Genomic DNA, 19,649 nt, shown 5'->3' with positions numbered 1-19,649 from the left:
TCGGCTGTCTGGATCCGCCCCCTCTCGCGAGTGGCCATTTATGTTATTGACGGAAAGGGAAGAGGTGAAATAATCACGGTTATCGTTTATCGATTAGTTCTCATGAAACAACCAAATCACAGATTAGGGTATATTTATATATCTAGTTGTAAGTATCTGACAATTCTACTTGATCCATTTATTTAGGAGGGCACTATTGTTTGGTCGGTATTTCGAACATATTATTTGAGTTGGTCCATTATCCATTTTCAGTAGGCTTCAACATCCATCATATAACACCTACAATCATTTGTAAAAAATAATGAATGCAATATGTATACTTTATTAAAGACCAAGTTTATTTGCCAAATGCTTAAATAGCAGGGACATAACACCCTCCGCTATAGAAAACATCAAAAATGTGTCAAATGATCAGCAGTACAAATCTGTAAAGCCGTTCTCATTTAGTCATTTATACAAAGAAACCAACATGGGGAGAGATAACTAAAACGGACAAACACAATCAAAAACGTTTCCCCTGCAAGCAATGGACTCACACCTCCGACGGAGCCACTGACAAGACTTGGCCAAATAAATCAAACTACAAATCAAAGTAATTCCACACAATACAAAAAAAGCAATATTTACAAATACCATACAAACAGTATGTTGTATCCCCATTGGCAACACCATCCCACAAATCCCTTTCCCGAATCCAGTATCCCACCCTCCATAACATTTCCCACATTCCCTTCACCAAATCATATATAGCCCACCATGCTGGTGTTAATCAACAATTATGAGATTTAGAATTGGACTAACTCAGTCCCATTTAAAACTGGGGCCATTGTTAACCCATTGTACTGCCCTGGAAACAAGTTAAACTTATGACATAACCTGTCCAGTGGGTCGTCTAACGCATCTGTCCTTGTGCTGGTAACCAACAGGACCACACATAACTCAGCTTTAATCATTTTGAGAAAAGGGCATTAACAAAAATCTTCATCCAGGTGTTTGTGTTGTAATGGGATGAGAAGTGCCTCCTACACCACACAGGCACATACATCCTTCACAGATTGCAGTCGGGTTCTGTACCCTTCTCCCCTAAGTGCAAACTCGTTCACTGCCCCTCAAGGATTTATAAGCATGCGACTGGTCTAAGAAACATTTTTAGGAACACAGTCTAGCCCATTCTCTCACCAAGCAAATGTTTTTTAATCCTTGGGCAGTGGAGAAGTACACACATGGAGAAAAGTAGATAATCGAAGCCACAGTCAAACACAGGATGCAGACAGCACACACCAATGCAGTCGCTCTCACACAAACACATGAAGGGGCTGAAAAGTTGACCACAGGAAGTATGGGACAGGCTTACATGAAGTGCAAAGATTTTTGGGATACTTCGACTAAAAGAATATCAGGGTTGGGGTCAATTTAATTTAATTTAAAATAACTAAATGGATCCATTTCAATCTATCCCTGATTTCAAATGGAACTGACCACAGCCCTCGACATTATTAAAACAAATTCATTAAATCAGCTTTAGATCAAATAGAAGTGTAAAACAGTGGTTCAAGGAAGAAATCAAAACCAATATTAAATTGTACAACATAGTCTGTTTGTTATCTGCAGTCCAGGCAAAAATAACTACTCTGTAAGAGTGGCAAGCAAAAACTCTTAATCGATAAACGATATATTCCTTTGATACCACTAAGAAACATTCATTATTTATTCTGTTCAACAGGCCAGTGGATGAACAAATCTAAACTGAAAAATCAACATGAGTCAAACAGAATTGTCTTGGACTTGCTCCACAAAGACCCTTGAAATTGTCCCCCAAAAAAGCTTGGACGCATTTCTATGTAGCATAAATAAATAGACTGTCAGTCACCTTTGAACTTGAACACCTGTCAAAGACAGGCAAAAGCCATTTTTCTAAACGCATCCAAATCTAACTAAAACTGTGGATGAATACATCTCCTCTAAATTTCCAGCAACAACAAGAGACATTCATAATGGCTTAATTTTTCCTGAAGATACCACCTCGTTAAGAACCTAATAATTAAAACATACACATTGAGAGCAGGACGAAAGTTGAGAGGCGCTGAAGAACAAAAGACTAAAGGAAACATTCTCAAGAGTGCAATTATTTGGTCCCCTGCACCCCCCACCCCAAAATAATCCCACAGTCAAATAGGTTCTTTGGCTCTCAGAGGCCTGTTCACATCTCCCCACTCCACAACCGTGGCCTCTAGCATCTGACAGACACTGACAAAAAAACAGGATGGGGCCAAAATCAACAGTCACCCCCAAAAAAGCTAATAGAAACCTATTAGCCACAGAATATAGAAAGGAAGCCAAATGTCCCCACCTGAACCCAGCGTTGTGTGGGCTGGGCAGGGGAGCAGGTCAAGGCAGGGTTGGAGGAATAACAGATGATGGGCATGATGTGGTGGTGTTAGGGTCTTCACCCTCCTTGTACAGAACACCAATGAAGAAACACAGAAGAGAGAAAGCGAGTGAGAAATGGACATGGTGGGGCAGGGGCTCCCTCTGGTGGTGGGTTGTGAGGAGAGCAGGGCCGGCACAGTGGCAGCGCTACCCGAACTCTTGGCTCAGCGCTGCTCAGTCTCTCTTGGGTCACCATGGACCAGTTTCAGTCTGAATCAGAGTCCGATGTCTCCACTGAGCTCGAGTCACTGCTGCTACTACTCCCCTCTGACTTGTTCTCTTTATCCTCCGCCTCATCATCATCGTCATCATCGTCGTCTTCCTCATTCTGCAAGAGTAGGTGTCGCACAACAAGAACATTAGCCTCAAGTCAAGTCAGTCAAGGGCAACATTATAATTTCCAACAGCAATGATGAATTTCACACAAGTCTGAAAACTAACATCATCATCATCATCATCTTCCTCCTCACTGTCCTCTGCACTGGAAGAATCGTTATCTGATGAGGCAGCCTCCTTCTCTTCCTCCTCGTCATCATCATCCTCTGTGTCCTGGGGGACGATTGATTGTCAGAGATGAATGATGTTTGACTTAGAGTAGTAAAAGTAAAAGTAGAGTGGTAATGATAAACTGAACAGAGCTGGGACTTACCGACTTCTTGATTACCTTGGCCTTAACTTTGGCTGCAGTGCCTCCTGGTTTCACTGGGGTTTTTTCTTTTCTGAGGAAGACAATAGGAGATTAAGATTAACACTCAGTTTGTTTACATGTTAATTTGCCAGCAACTACAGGGAGAGTTTGTGGTAACACTCATTCTAAGGCATAATAGAATAGCACAGGATGACTTACTTGCGAGTTGTACTCCTTGTACACATTTCTTTCTTGTGAGGACAAGCTCTGTGAAAGCAGGGACATTTTAATTTGTCAGGTCATTACAGGCACACAATTTCTAGGATGTTCAATGCACTTAGTGTCTGCAACAAATCAAAGATGGCGTACCGCCAGCCACCGCTCCAGCTCTACTTTGTACAGCTTCTGTTTCTCCTCAGCTATCTTTTTGTAGCGGTCCTTCTCCTTCTGGGGCTGCCTCTGCCAGCGACCCCCGATCTCCCCCATGCGCTCCTTCATAGGGAGGTGGTTCAGCTCTCCGTTGGACAGCATCTCCTGAGAGAACTTCTGGTAGCCATTCCTGAAAGGTACGTTTACAAATCCTAGATCAATATAGTTATCAAAAACACAGACAGAAGCACTCCATCAGAAATACACTCACGATGGGGGTTTCTTGGGTTCACCGTCAAATTTCATCTTCTTCCCTGAGGCAATGATGGTTGCAGGAGAGCGCATCTCACTCAGCTCCCTCTGTCAGTAAAAAAGTGCCAGTAAGTCTCAATGGACACTTAAATGTCTGGGGCCTCTGCCTTTCAGACACATTGGATTCCATTTACCTCGTATCGTTTCTGGTCCTCAGCTGCCTTCTTAATCCACATGATCTTCTCCTTCTTCTCCATGGTGTTCCAAGTGGCTTCCATGGCTTTCTGGGCTTTTGGCCGGTCGTTCTGTAAAGCACAGGAGGAATGAGGTAGATAGTCAGGACAAGGGGAGAAGCAGTTGACATGCTTTAAAAGGCAGTCCTGATCCAAGGCCATAGTTGTGTCACCCACCTTGAACCTGGCCAGGTAGTCTCCTATGACACTCTGCTGCCAGATGTCCTGTGCAGTCTTGGGGGTGTCTGGCAGCCGGCTGCGCTCCTCTTGTCCTTTCTTCACAGACTCGGCCTTCAGGACCGTCTCAAGGCGCTTGTACTTCTCCTACAAGGGGAAGACAACGTCAGTTATTTAGCTAACAATCACAGGTAGAGGCTGAAACCAGAAATCCCCTTTCATCGACACAAGCCGATGCCATATAATTGATGCGGTCATGCATCGTACTGCATTTTATTCTATACCATAGATTTATATACTGCATATAATATATATTACTGCTCAGAACCCTCCCTCAGCTGCACTATGGTAGTGTGTATTAAACTGGGGTGTGTACCTTCTTCTTATCTGAGAGCTCGTTCCACATGCGTGCCAGCAGCCTGGTGAGCTCACTGTCAGACAGGTCTGGTCGCTCTTGCTGCAGCTTGGGACGTTTCTCTTCAGAGAAGATGAACATGGCCGAGATGGGCCTTTTGGGCTTCTCTGGGCTAGGCTGCAATTTAAGCGATGGGAGCTTTTTTCAATTCAATACAACTTTATTGCAACAGGAAAAGTGAAGCACACACCCCTTGATCCAATTGCATTTGTAAAAAAAAATAAAAAATGTTCATCCTTGCCATGCTTGTAAATAGGGCTGTGACAATACCAGTGAAATAATGCATACTACAGTCAATATCTATTTTGTCTGAGATTGATAAAATTACAGTCATCTCCATTTCATACTTCCTTGTGATTGTTATTGTGAAATATGTGGAGCTGATGAGGTGAGTGATACTGACGCATTGTGGTACTTACCTTCGCTCTGCTCTTCTTTTGCTGCCCCCGCTGCCCTTCTTAAAGCCAATCATCTTCTGCTCCCCCAGCACACGCTGCTGCTCCTCCTCTGATATACTCTGTAGACAGACACTGAGTAAATAACATACATACATACTGCCTCTGCTCTCATTCACTAGATACAGTTGAAGTTGGATGTTTACATACACCTTAGCCAAATACATTTAAACTCAGTTTCACAATTCCTGACATTTAATCCCAGTAAAAATTCCTGTTTTAGGTCAGTTAGGATCAACACGTTATTTTAAGAATAAATGTCAGAATAATAGTAGAGAGAATGATTTATTTCATATTTTATTTCTTTCATTACATTCCAGTGGGTCAGAAGTTTACATACACTCAATTAGTATTTGGTAGCATTGCCTTTAAATTATTTAACTTGGGTCAAATGTTTTGGGTAGTCTTCCATAAGCTTCCCACAATAAATTGGGCGAATTTTGGCCCATTCCTCCTGACAGAGCTGGTGTAACTGAGTCAGGTTTGCAGGCCACCTTGCTCACACACGCTATTTCAGTTCTGCCCAAAACTTTTCTATAGGAGAGGTCAGGGCTTTGTGATGGCCACTCCAATACCTTGACTTTGTTGTCCTTAAGCCATTTTGCCACAACTTTGGAAGCATGCTTGGTATCATTGTTGATTTGGAAGACCCATTTGTGACCAAGTTTTAACTTCCTGACTGATGTCTTGAGATGTTGCTTCAATATATCCACATAATTTTCCAGCCTCATGATTCCATCTATTTTGTGAAGTGCAACAGTCCCTCCTGCAGCAAAGCACCCCCACAACATCATGCTGCCACCCCGTGCTTCACGGTTGGGATGGTGTTCTTTGGCTTGCAAGCCTCCCCTGTTTCTTCCAAACATAACGATGGTCATTGTAGCCAAACAGTTATATTTTGTTTCATCAGACCAGCGGACATTTCTCCAAAAAGTACGATCTTTGTCCCCATGTGCAGTTGCAAACCGTAGTCTGGCTTTGTTATGGTGGATTTGGAGCAGTGGCTTCTTCCTTGCTGAGCGGCCTTTCAGGTTATGTCGATATAGGACTCATTTTACTGTGGATATAGATACTTTGTACCTGTTTCCTCCAGCATCTTCACATGGTCCTTTGCTGTTGTTGACTTGCACTTTTCGCACCAAAGTACGTTCATCTCTAGGAGACAGAATGCATCTCCTTCCTGAGCGGTGTGAAGGTTGCATGGTCCCATGGAGTTTATACTTACGTACTATTGTTTGTACAGATGAATGTGGTACCTTCAGTCATTTGGAAATTGCTCCCAAGGATGAACCAGACTTGTGGAGGTCTACACATTTTTTCTGAGGTCTTGGCTGATTTCTTTTGATTCTCCCATGATGTCAAGCAAAGAGGCACTGAGTTTGAAGGTAGACCTTGAAATACATCCACAGCCACACACTTCCAATTGACTCAAATTATGTCAATAAGCCTATCAGAAGCTTCTAAAGCCATGACATCATTTTCTCCATGCTGTTTAAAGTCACAGTCAACTTAGTATATGAACATTTCTGAACCACTGGAATTGTGATAGTGAATTTTTAAGTGAAATAATTTGTCTGTAAACAATTGTTGGGAAAAATTACTTGTGTCATGCACAAAGTAGATCTCCTAACCGACTTTCCACAAATTTATTTTGACCAAACTATAGTTTTGGCGTGGTTGAAAAACAAGTTTTAATGACTCCTAAAACCCTGACTACACTGCAAGCGTCATGTGCGCGAGCGTTGCAAAATAAATGTAGAAATCTATGTTATTCAATTTTTGCACCCACACTGCTCACGAGCGTCTGCGTTGCCAAGGGCTAAAATAGAAGTCCTTTCTATTTCTGACGCAGATCACGCTGCAAGTCCTGCATCTCCTCATTTAAAAAAAAATATATACAGTGGGGAGAACAAGTATTTGATAACCTGCAAAATCGTCAGTGTTTCCTACTTACAAAGCATGTAGAGGTCTGTCATTTTTAGCATAGGTACACTTCAACTGTGAGAGACGGAATCTAAAACAAAATCCAGAAGATCACATTGTATGATTTAAGTAATTAATTTGCATTTTATTGCATGACATAAGTATTTGATACATCAGAAAAGCAGAACTTAATATTTGGTACAGAAACCTTTGTTTGCAATTACAGAGATCATACATTTCCTGCAGTTCTTGACCAGGTTTGCACACACTGCAGCAGGGATTTTGGCCCACTCCTCCATACAGACCTTCTCCAGATCCTTCTGGTTTTGGGGCTGTCGATGGGCAATACGGACTTTTAGCTCCCTCCAAAGATGTTCTATTGGGTTCAGGTCTGGAGACTGGCTAGTGCCACCCAGGACCTTGAGATGCTTCTTACGGAGCCACTCCTTAGTTGCCCTGGCTGTGTGTTTTGGGTCGTTGTCATGCTGGAAGACCCAGCCACAACCCATCTTCAATGCTCTTACTGAGGGAAGGAGGTTGTTGGCCAAGATCTCGTGATACATGGCCCCATCCATCCTCCCCTCAATACGGTGCAGTCATCCTGTCCCCTTTGCAGAAAAGCATCCCCAAAGAATGATGTTTCCACCTCCATGCTTCACGGTTGGGATGGTGTTCTTGGGGTTGTACTCATCCTTCTTCCTCCAAACACAGCGAGTGGAGTTTAGACCAAAAAGCTCTATTTCTGTCTCATCAGACCACATGACCTTCTCCCATTCCTCCTCTGGATCATCCAGATGGTCATTGGCAAACTTCAGACGGGCCTGGACATGCGCTGGCTTGAGCAGGGGGACCTTGCGTGCGCTGCAGGATTTTAATCCATGACGGCGTAGTGTGTTACTAATGGTTTTCTTTGAGACTGTGGTCCCAGCTCTCTTCAGGTCATTGACCAGGTCCTGCCGTGTAGTTCTGGGCTGATCCCTCACCTTCCTCATGATCATTGATGCCCTACAATGTGAGATCTTGCATGGAGCCCCAGACCGAGGGTGATTGACCGTCATCTTGAACTTCTTCCATTTTCTAATAATTGCGCCAACAGTTGTTGCCTTCTCACCAAGCTGCTTGCCTATTGTCCTGTAGCCCATCCCAGCCTTGTGCAGGTCTACAATTTTATCCCTGATGTCCTTACACAGCTCTCTAGTCTTGGCCATTGTGGAGAGGTTGGAGTCTGTTTGATTGAGTGTGTGGACAGGTGTCTTTTATACAGGTAACGAGTTCAAAGGTGCAGTTAATACAGGTAATGAGTGGAGAACAGGAGGGCTTCTTAAAGAAAACTAACAGGTCTGTGAGAGCCGGAATTCTTACTGGTTGGTAGGTGATCAAATACTTATGTCATGCAATAAAATGCAATGAATTACTTAAAAATCATAGAATGTGATTTTCTTGATTTTTGTTTTAGATTCCGTCTCTCACAGTTCAAGTGTACCTATGATAAAAATGACAGACCTCTACATGCTTTGTAAGTGGGAAAACCTGCAAAATCGGCTGTGTATCAAATACTTGTTCTCCCCACTGTATATATTGTACCAGGTAAATTGACTGAGAACACATTCTCATTTACAGCAACAACCTGGGGAATAGTTACAGGGGAGAGGAGGGGGATGAATGAGCCAATTGTAAGCTGGGGATGAGTAGGTGACCATGATGGTATGAGGGACAGCTTGGGAATTTAGCCGGGACACCGGGGTTAACACCCCTACTCTTACGATAAGTGCCATGGGACCTTTAATGATCTCAGAGAGTCAGGACACCCATTTAACGTCCCATCCGAAAGACAGCACCCTACACAGAGCAGGGTCCCCCAATCACTGCCCTGGGGCATTGGAATATTTTTTAGACCAGAGGAAAGAGTGCCCCCTACTGGCCCTCCAACACCACTTCCAGCAGCATCTGGTCTCCCATCCAGGGACCAACCCTGCTTAGCTTCAGAAGCAAGCCAGCAGTGGGATGCAGGGTGGAATGCTGCTGGCTTATAGAAGCAGGTTGCTGGCTTATAGAAGCAGAACATGCCATCTCCTCATTGGTTATACCCACGTGGGTGATTGAAAGACGAACTGTGTTGCCGGTCGCCGTGGTAATACGATAATAATAGATGCCAATCACCGTATAAGTTCAAAGATGAAAAAGCCTGAAAGGAGGAGATGACTAGAAACGATTCGGTTGACCGTTTTATGTGTGGATTAATTGTCGGAGTGGCGGACCTTGTGCATTTATGGTAAAATAACTCAATGTTTATATCCCTGGACAAATTAGCTAGTAACAGCAAGCTAGCTAAATAGGACAAATTAGCTAGCAAGTGCAAGCTATCTAGCTAATTTGTCCTATTTAGCTAGCTTGCTGTTAGCAAGTGCAAGCTAGCTAAATTGCCATACATGTTTTATGCTTTTCGACCTGTCCCCAAATTAATGTAATTGGTTCAGAGTTTGTTTTGATATTTTGTCGTGATCACGTTTGGTGTGGGGGACAAAATTAATTTATGCACGATGGCACACGCGCGCAGCCGGTTTGGGTTCTGTTCTGTGTCAGTGTATGTAAACGTCCAAATTCAACTGTATATAGACACACACATACATACATGTAGAAAAACAAACTTACACAAAGAAACCGGTTCATCTCGACTTCGTATTCTTTCTTTCTCTGAAAAACAGAATTGTGAAAAGTTGAGCACTTAGGACTTCAGACAGTATGTCCAAAAAGTCAACATTGGAGTGAACAGTCCACCTGCTAGTGAAGTACAGACCTGCTCGCAGCGTTTCTGGTAGCCGTCCTTCTCGTTCTGTTTCAGCAGCTTCCACTGCTGGCTGCACATGACCATGCGCTCTGTACTGGGCACGTCCTTCATACTAGACATCAACTCAGCACAGAACATGGAGTAACCATTCCTAAAACACACACAGAATACACAACACGGTCACAACCCTTGTCACCATGTCCAGTTAACAGTGTGATCACCCAGTGGTAAGATTAAAAGTGTGCTGGTGTGGATTAGTACTCACGGGGGTGGTTTGTCTGGCCTGCCATCAGATTTGTCCTTCAGATGTCTCTCAGCCTTGGTGAGGTGGACTTGACGATGTCCTCGTTGCTCATGTTGAGCTCTGGGTGAGTCTCAATGAAGCCCTTCATCACCTCCTGTGGAAAACAAACATGGGTCAAGGTTAAAAATCAATTAACACTCTTGAAATACCCAAGACAGGCAGTAAATAGGCTTCCTTCAGAGTCTTGTGCCTCATATTTGAGGATGCTCTCACCTCATATGCTTTGTGCATCTCCAGGGACTTGGCAATCCACTTGAGTCTCTTTTTGTCTGACAGCTGTGTCCACTGCTTCCCAAGACTGTCTTTAATGTCTTTGGTGGTCGCCTAGTAACAGATATTATAGTTTCAAGAACATATACGTTGCTTCAGATGGACATAGTTCAACTTTAGCATGTTAGCTTTGAGTGTCAACATTGTGGTTTTGAAGGTGCTAACAAACGGTCCTGAAAAGCGTAACTCACGTCTGCGTGTGTTTTGAGGAAGGCCTTCTTCTCGTGACTGTACCATAGCTGCTGAGGCGTCCTTGGTTTCTCTGGCACATTAGAACCTTTCTTTGCCATGCTCTCCACCAGGTCGGGATGGTCCTCCCTATAGTCACACAGAAACCCAATGACTACTGTGAGAGAGAGAGACAGCTGCATGTGAGCTCTCACATTTTTCAACATGTTTTTTTACAAAAGGATAGACTTGGAGTTAGATAAACTTTGATTTTTCGGCAGGGACATATGCAGGATGCTACCCTCCACAGCATGGTCTTCGAACCGAAACCCTAATTTTGACCAAAATTTACCGGAGAGATTACTGCTACCAAGGTTTCCTTTTTCCAAGCTATATGGTGTGTGCTCTAGCAAATAAACAGCAGAGACCTGAGGATACCGTCCAACCTGGAACTAAGTGAGTAGTGTTTGGTCTGATGATATTTTGAAAGCCAATAAGAAAAAACTACATTAATGATATTTTACTTTATGGGGACTGAATGCTGAGTTAAGGCTGCCAGGCTTGCAAGGACAGACCAAATACAACTTCAATTAGCACTGAGGTGTGAAGTAAAAGGTGTCAAGGCCTTTGGGCCCAACAAGTGGCAGGAATCTTTGAAGCGCCCTTTGAAGCCCCCTCCTGCTGTTCAAAGACCATTCACTGGCATTTTCTACAAGAAATCTGCCTCCAGAAATAAAAGCTTCCCCCAAGTGGGTGTGACACCTACTCCTGTTGCCTGCTGCAATGCTGCTTGGATTCCACCTGCCGATCTGTTCACCGTCTGCCCTGGCTTGTCTCCCCCTGTCCTGTCTCCCCCACCACACTCCCCTCTCTCCTGAGCTTTCGTTCGCCTCCAGCACACACGCACTGTTGGGGCGAGTGACTACGAACTTAATGGCAATTTTTTTTCTATTTGCCTCATGACTCCTGCATGCTTTGTTGATTACAAACTTTCTTTACCAAACCGTGGGACAAACTGTTTGTTCCCATACTCGACTCTGACTCTATTGGTTACACTGACTTTTGACCTTCCACCCTATTCTAACCACCTCTACGCCGCTTTGCATTCATGTTACCTGATGAAATTGCTGTACAATAGGATCTTGATGATGCACATTCAGATGTCATAAATCAGCACTGCAGAGCTCTCCTGTACTATGCCGTGCCTTGACTGTATTACTGTTGATGATATCTGGAAATGTACATGTACATACTGGCCCATCTACTGCTGCTAGCCCCAATTCTGATTTGTGCTATGTACTATGCTTCACTAATTTCTGCTTTCTTGTAAAGCTTGGGTTTTCTGCACGTTAACACTAGAAGCTTACTACCTAAAATTGATCATTTGAAAGTATGGGTTCACAGCTCCAGATGTGTTGGTCATTACTGAGACGTGGTTAGGAAGAGTGTTTTGAATACTGATGTTAACCTTTCTGCTTATAACCTTCCAAAAGGTGGGGAATGGCAATCTTTTACCAAGGATCACCTTCAGTGCTCGGTTGTCTCCACCAAGTCTGTCTCGAACAATTTGATTTGCTGGTTTTAAGCATTAAAACTTTCAAATAGCTTTTTGGACTGTTGCTGGGTGCTATCGTCCTCCATCAGCACCGCCTGTACCCTAACTGCCCCAAGACATGCTTAAATCACCTGACCATGTCCTAAAGCAATGGGACTCCCTAAATCTTTCAGATTATTACCAATCCCACAAGGTATGACTCCAAACACCCAGAAAAGGCTACTCTCCTCAATGTGATCCTCACAAATAATCTGATAGGTATCAGTCTGGTGTTTTCTGTAATGACCCTTAATGAACACTGTTTTACAGCCTGTGTTCGCAATGACTGGTCAGTGAAACAACCTGTCCTGATGTGTCAATAGAACGCTTGCTAAAAAACTTTAAAAATTAGCAAGTCTTCATGCACTGTCCTCTAAAATGGTATATAATCTGCTTGATCCCCTGTCGAAACGCTTGGACCTTCTTTTTTGATATTTTCAGTGGTATTGTTAACAAACACGCACACAAAGAAATGAGAATTAAACAGGTTCAGCACCTGGTCCAAACGTGATCTTGCAGTTACTCCACCTCAAGAATTGCATTAGGCGAAAGGCTCGGCACACGCATACTCAGGCTGATGGGCTCTTTCTTGTTCAGGCAAATGAGAAATAAGTGCACCTGGCTATCTGGAAGGCCAAAGTTACTTTAAGGAGCAGTTCTCTCTCTATGGGTCTAACCCCCAAGAAGCTCTGGAAAACAGTTACAGATATAGAGAATAAACCCTCCTCCTCACAGCTGTCCGTGTCCCTTAATGTTGATGATGTGGTTGTTACTGACAAGACGCACATGGCTGAGCTCTTTAATCACCACTTCATTAAGTCAGAATTCCTATGACTCAGCCATGCCTCCTTGCCCGTCCAACATTTCCTCATCTCCTACCCCTTCTAATGCGACTATCTCTGATGAGTCTCCCTTTTTTCTCTGCCCCACAACAAAGTCTCTCCATGCAGGCAGTCACGGAGTCAGAGGTGCTGAAGGAGCTCCTTAAACTTGACCCCAAAAAAACATCTGGGTCAGATGGTTTCGACCCTTTCTTCTTTAGGCCTGCTGCCCCCATCATCGCCAAGCCTGTCTCTCTTTTCACGGTTCATCCTTTATTTAAAGGGGATATCAATCTGATCCAAACTGTTATAGGCCTATTTCTATTTTGCCCTGTTTATCAAAAGTGTTGGAAAAACTATAATAATCAACTGACTAGCTTTCTTAATGTCTATAGTATTCTCTCAGGTATGCAATCTGGTTTCAGCTCAGGTTATGGATGTGTCATTGCAACCTTAAAAAGGTCCTCAATGATGTCACCATTGCCCTTGATTCTAAGCAATGTTGTGCTGCTATTTTTAATTGACTTGGCCAAAGCTTTGATGAGACCATTCCATTCTTGTGGGCTGGCTAAGTAGTATTGGTGTCTCTGAGGGTCTTTGGCCTGGTTTGCTAATTCCTCTCTCAAAGAGTGCAGTGTATAAAAGTTTTAAATCTGCTCTCTCAGCCACTGCCTGTCACCAAGGGAGTACCCCAAGGCTCGATCCTAGGCCCCACGCTCTTTCTCAATTTACATCAACAACATAGCTCAGGCAGTAAGAAGCTCGCTCATCCATTTATATGCAGATGATAGTCTTATACTCAGCTGGCCTCTCCCCAGATGTTGTTAAATGCTCTACAACAAAGCCTTTAGTTTCCAACAAGCTCTCTAGAGGTCGAACGATTATGATTTTCAACGCCCATTACCGATTATTGGAGGACCAAAGGCCCGATGCCAATTATTGGAGGACCAAAAAGCGATAAGCGATTAAATCGGCCGAGATATATATATACACACACACAGTGGGGAGAGACAATTATTTGATAGCCTGCAAAACCGGCAGTGTTTCCCACTTACAAAGCATGTAGAGGTCTGTAATTTTTATCATAGGTACACACTTGAACTGTGAGAGACGGAATCGAAGGCAAAATCCCCAAAAATCACATCGTATGATTTTTAAGTAATTAATTGCATTTTATTGCATGACATAAGTATTGATCACCTACCAACCAGTAAGAATTCCGGCTCCACAAATTCCGGCTCTCACAGCTCTCACTGTTCTCCACTCATTACCTGTATTAACTGCACCTGTTTGAACTCATTACCTGTATAAAGACACCTGTCCACACACTCAATCAAACAGACTCCAACCTCTCCACAATGGCCAAGACCATTGTGTAAGGTTTTATCGAGGATAAAATTGTGGACCTGCACAAGGCTGGGATGAGCTACAGGACAATAGGCAAGCAGCTTGGTGAGAAGGCAACAACTGCTGGTACAGTTATTAGAAAATGGAAGAAGTTCAAGATGAGAACGGTCAATCACCCTCGGCCTGGGGCTCCATGCAAGATCTCACCTCGTGGGGCATCAATGATCATGAGGAAGGTGAGGGATCAGCCCAGAACTACACGGTAGGACCTAGTCAATGATCTGAAGAGAGCTGGGACCACAGTCTCAAAGAAAACCATCTGCAACTCTACGCAGTCATGAATTAAAATCCTGCAGCACACGCAAGGTCCCCCCTGCCAAGCCAGCGCATGTCCAGGCCCATCTGAAGTTTGCCAATGACCATCTGGATGATCCAGAGGAGGAATGGGAAGGTCATGTGGTCTGATGAGACACTAGAGCTTTTGGTCTAAACTCCGCTCGCCGTGTTTGGAGGAAGAAGAAGGATGAGTACAACTTCAAGAACGCCATCCAAAATGAAGCACGTGGTGGAAACATCATTATTTGGGCATGCTTTTTTGCAAAGATGACAGGACGACTGCACCGTATTGGGGGAGGATGGATGGGGCCATGTATTGCGAGATCTTGGCCAACAACCTCTTTACCCCAGTAAGAGCATTGAAGATGGTTCGTGGCTGGGTCTTCCAGCATGACAACGACCCGAAACACACAGCCAGGGCAACTAAGGAGTGGCTCCTTAAGAAGCATCTAGCCAGTCTCCAGACCTGAACCCAATAGAGAATCTTTGGAGGGAGCTGAAAGTCTGTATTGCCCAGCGACAGCCCCGAAACCTGAAGGATCTGGAGAAGGGGGTCAAAATCCCTGCTGCAGTGTGTGCAAACCTGGTCAAGAACTACAGGAAACGTATGATCTCTGTAATTGCAAACAAAGGTTTCTGTACCAAATATTAAGTTCTGCTTTTCTGATGTATCAAATACTTATGTCATGCAATAAAATGCTAATTAATTACTTAAATCATACAATGTGATCTTCTGGATTTTTGTTTTAGATTCCGTCTCTCACAGTTGAAGTGGTACCTATGATAAAAAATTTGACCTCTACATGCTTTGTAAGTAGGAAAACCTGCAAAATCAGCAGTGTATCAAATAATTGTTCTCCCCACTGTGTGCGTATATATATATATATATATATATAAAAAATGTAATAATGACCATTACAACACTTATTTTTAACTTAATACATAAATAAAATCTATTTAGTCTCAAATAAATAATGAAACATGGTCAATTTGGTTTAAATAATGCAAAAAGTGTTGGAGAAGAAAGTAAAAGTGCAATATGTGCCATGTAAAAAAGCTAACGTTTAAGATCCTTGCTCCGAACATATGAAAGCTGGTGGTTCCTTTTAACATGTCTTCAATATTCTCAGGTAAGAAGTTTTAAGTTGTAGTTATTATAGGACTATTTCTCTCTATACCATTTGTATTTCATATACCTTTGACTATTGGATGTTCTAATAGGTACTTTAGTATTGCCAGCCTAATCTCGGGAGTTGATAGGCTTGAAGTCAAAAACAGCGCAATGCTTGAAGCACAGCAAAGAGCTGCTGGCAAATGCACGAACCTTCTGCTGCCTACCACCACTCAGTCCGACTGATCTATCAAATCATAGACTTAATTGTAATATAATAACACAGAAATACGAGCCTTAGGTCATTAACATGGTCAAATCCGGAAACTATCATTTAGAAAACAAAATGTCATTTTTTTCCAGTGAAATACGGAACTGTTCCGTATTTTATCAAACGGGTGGCATCCCTAAGTCTAAATATTGCTGTTACATTGCACAACCTTCAGTGTTAAGTCATTATGTACAATTCTGGCAAATTAATGACGGTCTTTGTTAGGAAGAAATGGTCTTCACACAGTTCGCAACGAGCCAGGTGGCCCAAACTGCTGCATATACCCCGACTCTGCTTGCACAGAACGCAAGAGAAGTGACACAATTTCCATAGTTAAAAGAAATTCATGTTAGCGGGAAATATTAACTAAATATGCAGGTTTAAAAAATATATACTTGTGTATTGATTTTAAGAAAGGCATTGATGTTTATGGTTAGGTACACATTGGTGCAACGACAGTGCTTTTTTTCACGAATGCGCTTGTTAAATCATCCGTTTGGCGAAGTAGGCTGTGATTCAATGATAAATTAACAGGCACCGTATCGATTATATGCAACACAGGACAAGCTAGATAAACTAGTAATATCATCAACCATGTGTAGTTAACTAGTGATTGTTAAGATGTGTTGTTTTTTTTATAAGATAAGTTTAATGCTAGCTAGCACCTTACCTTGGCTCCTTGCTGCACTCATAACAGGTAGTCAGCCTGCCACGCAGTCTCCTCGTGGAGGGCAATGTAATCGGCCAATATCGGTGTCCAAAAATGCATATTACCGATTGTTATGAAAACTTGAAAATCTGCCCTAATTAAATCGGTCGACCTCTACTCTCTACCTTTGTTTTGGAGGTGTTCAGAACAAAGGTCATGTGGTTTGGTAAGAAGAATGCCCCTCTTCCCACAGGTATTATTACTACCTCTAAGGGTTTAGAGCTTGAGGTAGTCACCTCATACGAGTACTTGGGAGTATGGCTAGATGGTACACTGTCCTTATCGCAGCACATATCAAATCTGCAGGCTGGTTTCCTCGATCATAATCGGTATGAGAAGTCACCCCTCTTTCGCACCCAGCTACCAAACTAACCCCTATTCAGAGGACTATGCTAGATCAAGGTAAGGGTGCGCTCGAGCGGCTAGATGTATTTTTTTTATCATTCAGCCATCAGATTTGCCACCAATGCTCCTTATTTAACTAGGCAAGTCAGTTATGAACAAATTCTTATTTACAATGACGGCCTAGGAACAGTGGGTTAACTGCCTTGTTCAGGGGCAGAACGACAGATTTTTACCTTGTCAGCTCAGGGGATTCGATCTCGCAACCTTTCGGTTACTAGCCCAACGCTCTAACCACTAGTCTACCTTCCCCCAACACCACTTTCCATTCATTTGTATAGCAGACCCACATGCCGAATTGAGTCGAAGGCTCTTTTGAAATCAACATGGTATGAGAAGACTTTGCCTTTGTTTTGGTTTGTTTGTTTGTCAATTAGGGTGTGCAGGGTGAATACGTGGTCTGTCGTACGATAATAATGGTAAGAAGCCAATTTGACATTTGCTCAGTACATTGTTTTCACTGAGGAAATGTACGAGTCTGCTGTTAATGATAACGCAGATGATTTCCCCAAGGTTTCTGTTGATGCATATCCCATGGTAGTTATTGGGGTGAAATTTGTCTCCACTTATGTGGATTGGGGTGATCAGTAGAACACATCACTGCACTCTATACTCCTTTGTAAACTGGTCATCTCTGTATACCCAACGCAAGACCCACTGGTTGATGCTTATTTATAAAACCCTCTTAAGCCTCACTCCCCCCTATCTGAGATATCTACTGCAGCCCTCATCCTCCACATACAACACCCGTTCTGCCAGTCACATTCTGTTAAAGGTCCCCAAAGAACACACATCCTTGGGTTGCTCCTCTTCTCAGTTCACTGCAACTAGCGACTGGAACGAGCTGCAGCAAACACTTAAATTGGACAGTTTGTTCTCAAACTCTTCATTCAAGACTCAATCACAGACACTCTTACTGACAGTTGTGGCTGCTTTGTGTAATGTATTATTGTCTCTACCTTCATGCCATTCGCACTGTTGTCTGTGCCCAATAATGTTTGTACCATGTTGTTATTAAACATGTTGTTGTTGTGTTCTGCCTTGCTATGTTGTGGTCTTAGGTCTCTCTTTATGTAGTGTTATTTCGTGTCGTGATGTGTGTTTTTGTCCTATATTTTATATTTTATTTTAATCCCAGCAGGAGCCTTTTGCCTTTTGGTAGGCCGTCATTGTAAATAAGAATTTGTTCTTGACTGACTTTCCTAGTTAAATAAGGTTAAATAAAAATAAACATACTCATCGAGCAAATTAAAACACATTCAACTTACAATGGAGAAATCCCCCTTCAAATATAGATTTACTCCAGTTGCAGATAACCTAAATTTGAACCTTACCTGAACTTTGACATGCTGTGCCCAAACGTTTCTTTGTCTTTCTGGAAGTCTTCTAGATATTTTTCTGTTGTCAAAAAGCAGTCAGTCGACCATGAGCCCAACGTCAGCAAATTATAGTTCCCAAATAAATTATCTACCAGGGAGAACATATTTACCCCCCCATCCCAAACGTCACTATATCCTCCCTTTAATTGCATCTCTTCCTTTCCTTCCCACACTCTCTCCTGCTTCTGACCTTCTTTTTGTCAGGCAGCCCTCTGTACTCATGGAGAGGATCTTGAGTGAGGTCTAGGTTGCTCATCTCAGGTGCAGCTTGGCATACTTGGCCCTCTTCTCAATGAAGAAGCGGAAATATGGCGTCAGGGGCTTTTAGAAATCTGGATGCTTCTATTCAGTGAAAAATAAAAAATAAGAACATTTGAAAAAACAATACCAAAAAGGAGTAAAATTACACACACAAAAGACAGTCAAATCAGTCATCAGATGACTGAATTTGCTAGAAAATAATGTATCACCTGTGAAAGTATCAACTGATAGTGTCTATCATAAAAAGAGGATATGCAGCTCACCTTCAGCTTCTTGCCCTTATAAGGGTTCTTGATGAAGTCTTGGGCATCAAAAATCAGCTCTGTTAATGTGCGAAATTTACGGATCTGAACCAAAGACACAGAACAACAACATAAAAACACATTGCAAAGGCAAGATGCAGTATGTATATATTGAACTGACAAGAGTTGAAATCCACTTTTATTCTCAAATACACCCCAGTTCACAGTATAGCATGAGAGACATGGCGTACCACTTTGGAGACTTCGTTTCCACTTCTGTTTGCACATCTCTCTGTGTGAATGAGTTGAAGGCCACCTTCTCCCAGTCAGATGGGACTCCGGCGTCTTGTACTTGGCCCAGGTCCTTCTGGGAAGATTTACTTTCATGGCCTCTAGCAGATTCAGAAGGTCGTCCTGCGTCCACACTATAGCCACACAAGGACACACACATCAGCGTGTCTGTCCTGCAACCATTATCCTGGCATTATCCTTAAATCATGAATCTCTACATTTTGCACAATAATCTGAAGGGGATGGAAGGAAGAAGCTCCATGTTGTGACTATATCTCACCTTGATTGACTACTAGGATCTCACGTTGATTGACTATGATCTCACCTTGGTCTTTAGTGGATCGAGTCCATTTCTCCATTCATCTGTACTTTCTTTAACCTGCACATAAACAAAACAGATAGCAATAAACACTATCCTTTCTTTTTTAAATGGCTGTGAAATAATATACAAGGTGCAGTGAGTCATTGTTAAT

General features: G+C 42.8%; 1 pseudogene; it reads right to left on the bottom strand.

Annotated features, from left to right (window-relative positions):
- Nucleotides 1-317: 317 nt before the first annotated feature.
- The window catches only part of LOC121841088, a 106,298-nt pseudogene continuing 86,966 nt past the window's right edge, over nt 318-19,649 (bottom strand).

Source organism: Oncorhynchus tshawytscha, linkage group LG27 (genome assembly GCF_018296145.1).
Source record: "Oncorhynchus tshawytscha isolate Ot180627B linkage group LG27, Otsh_v2.0, whole genome shotgun sequence".
Taxonomy (NCBI): domain Eukaryota; kingdom Metazoa; phylum Chordata; class Actinopteri; order Salmoniformes; family Salmonidae; genus Oncorhynchus; species Oncorhynchus tshawytscha.
This window is presented reverse-complemented; position numbering and strand designations above follow the sequence as displayed.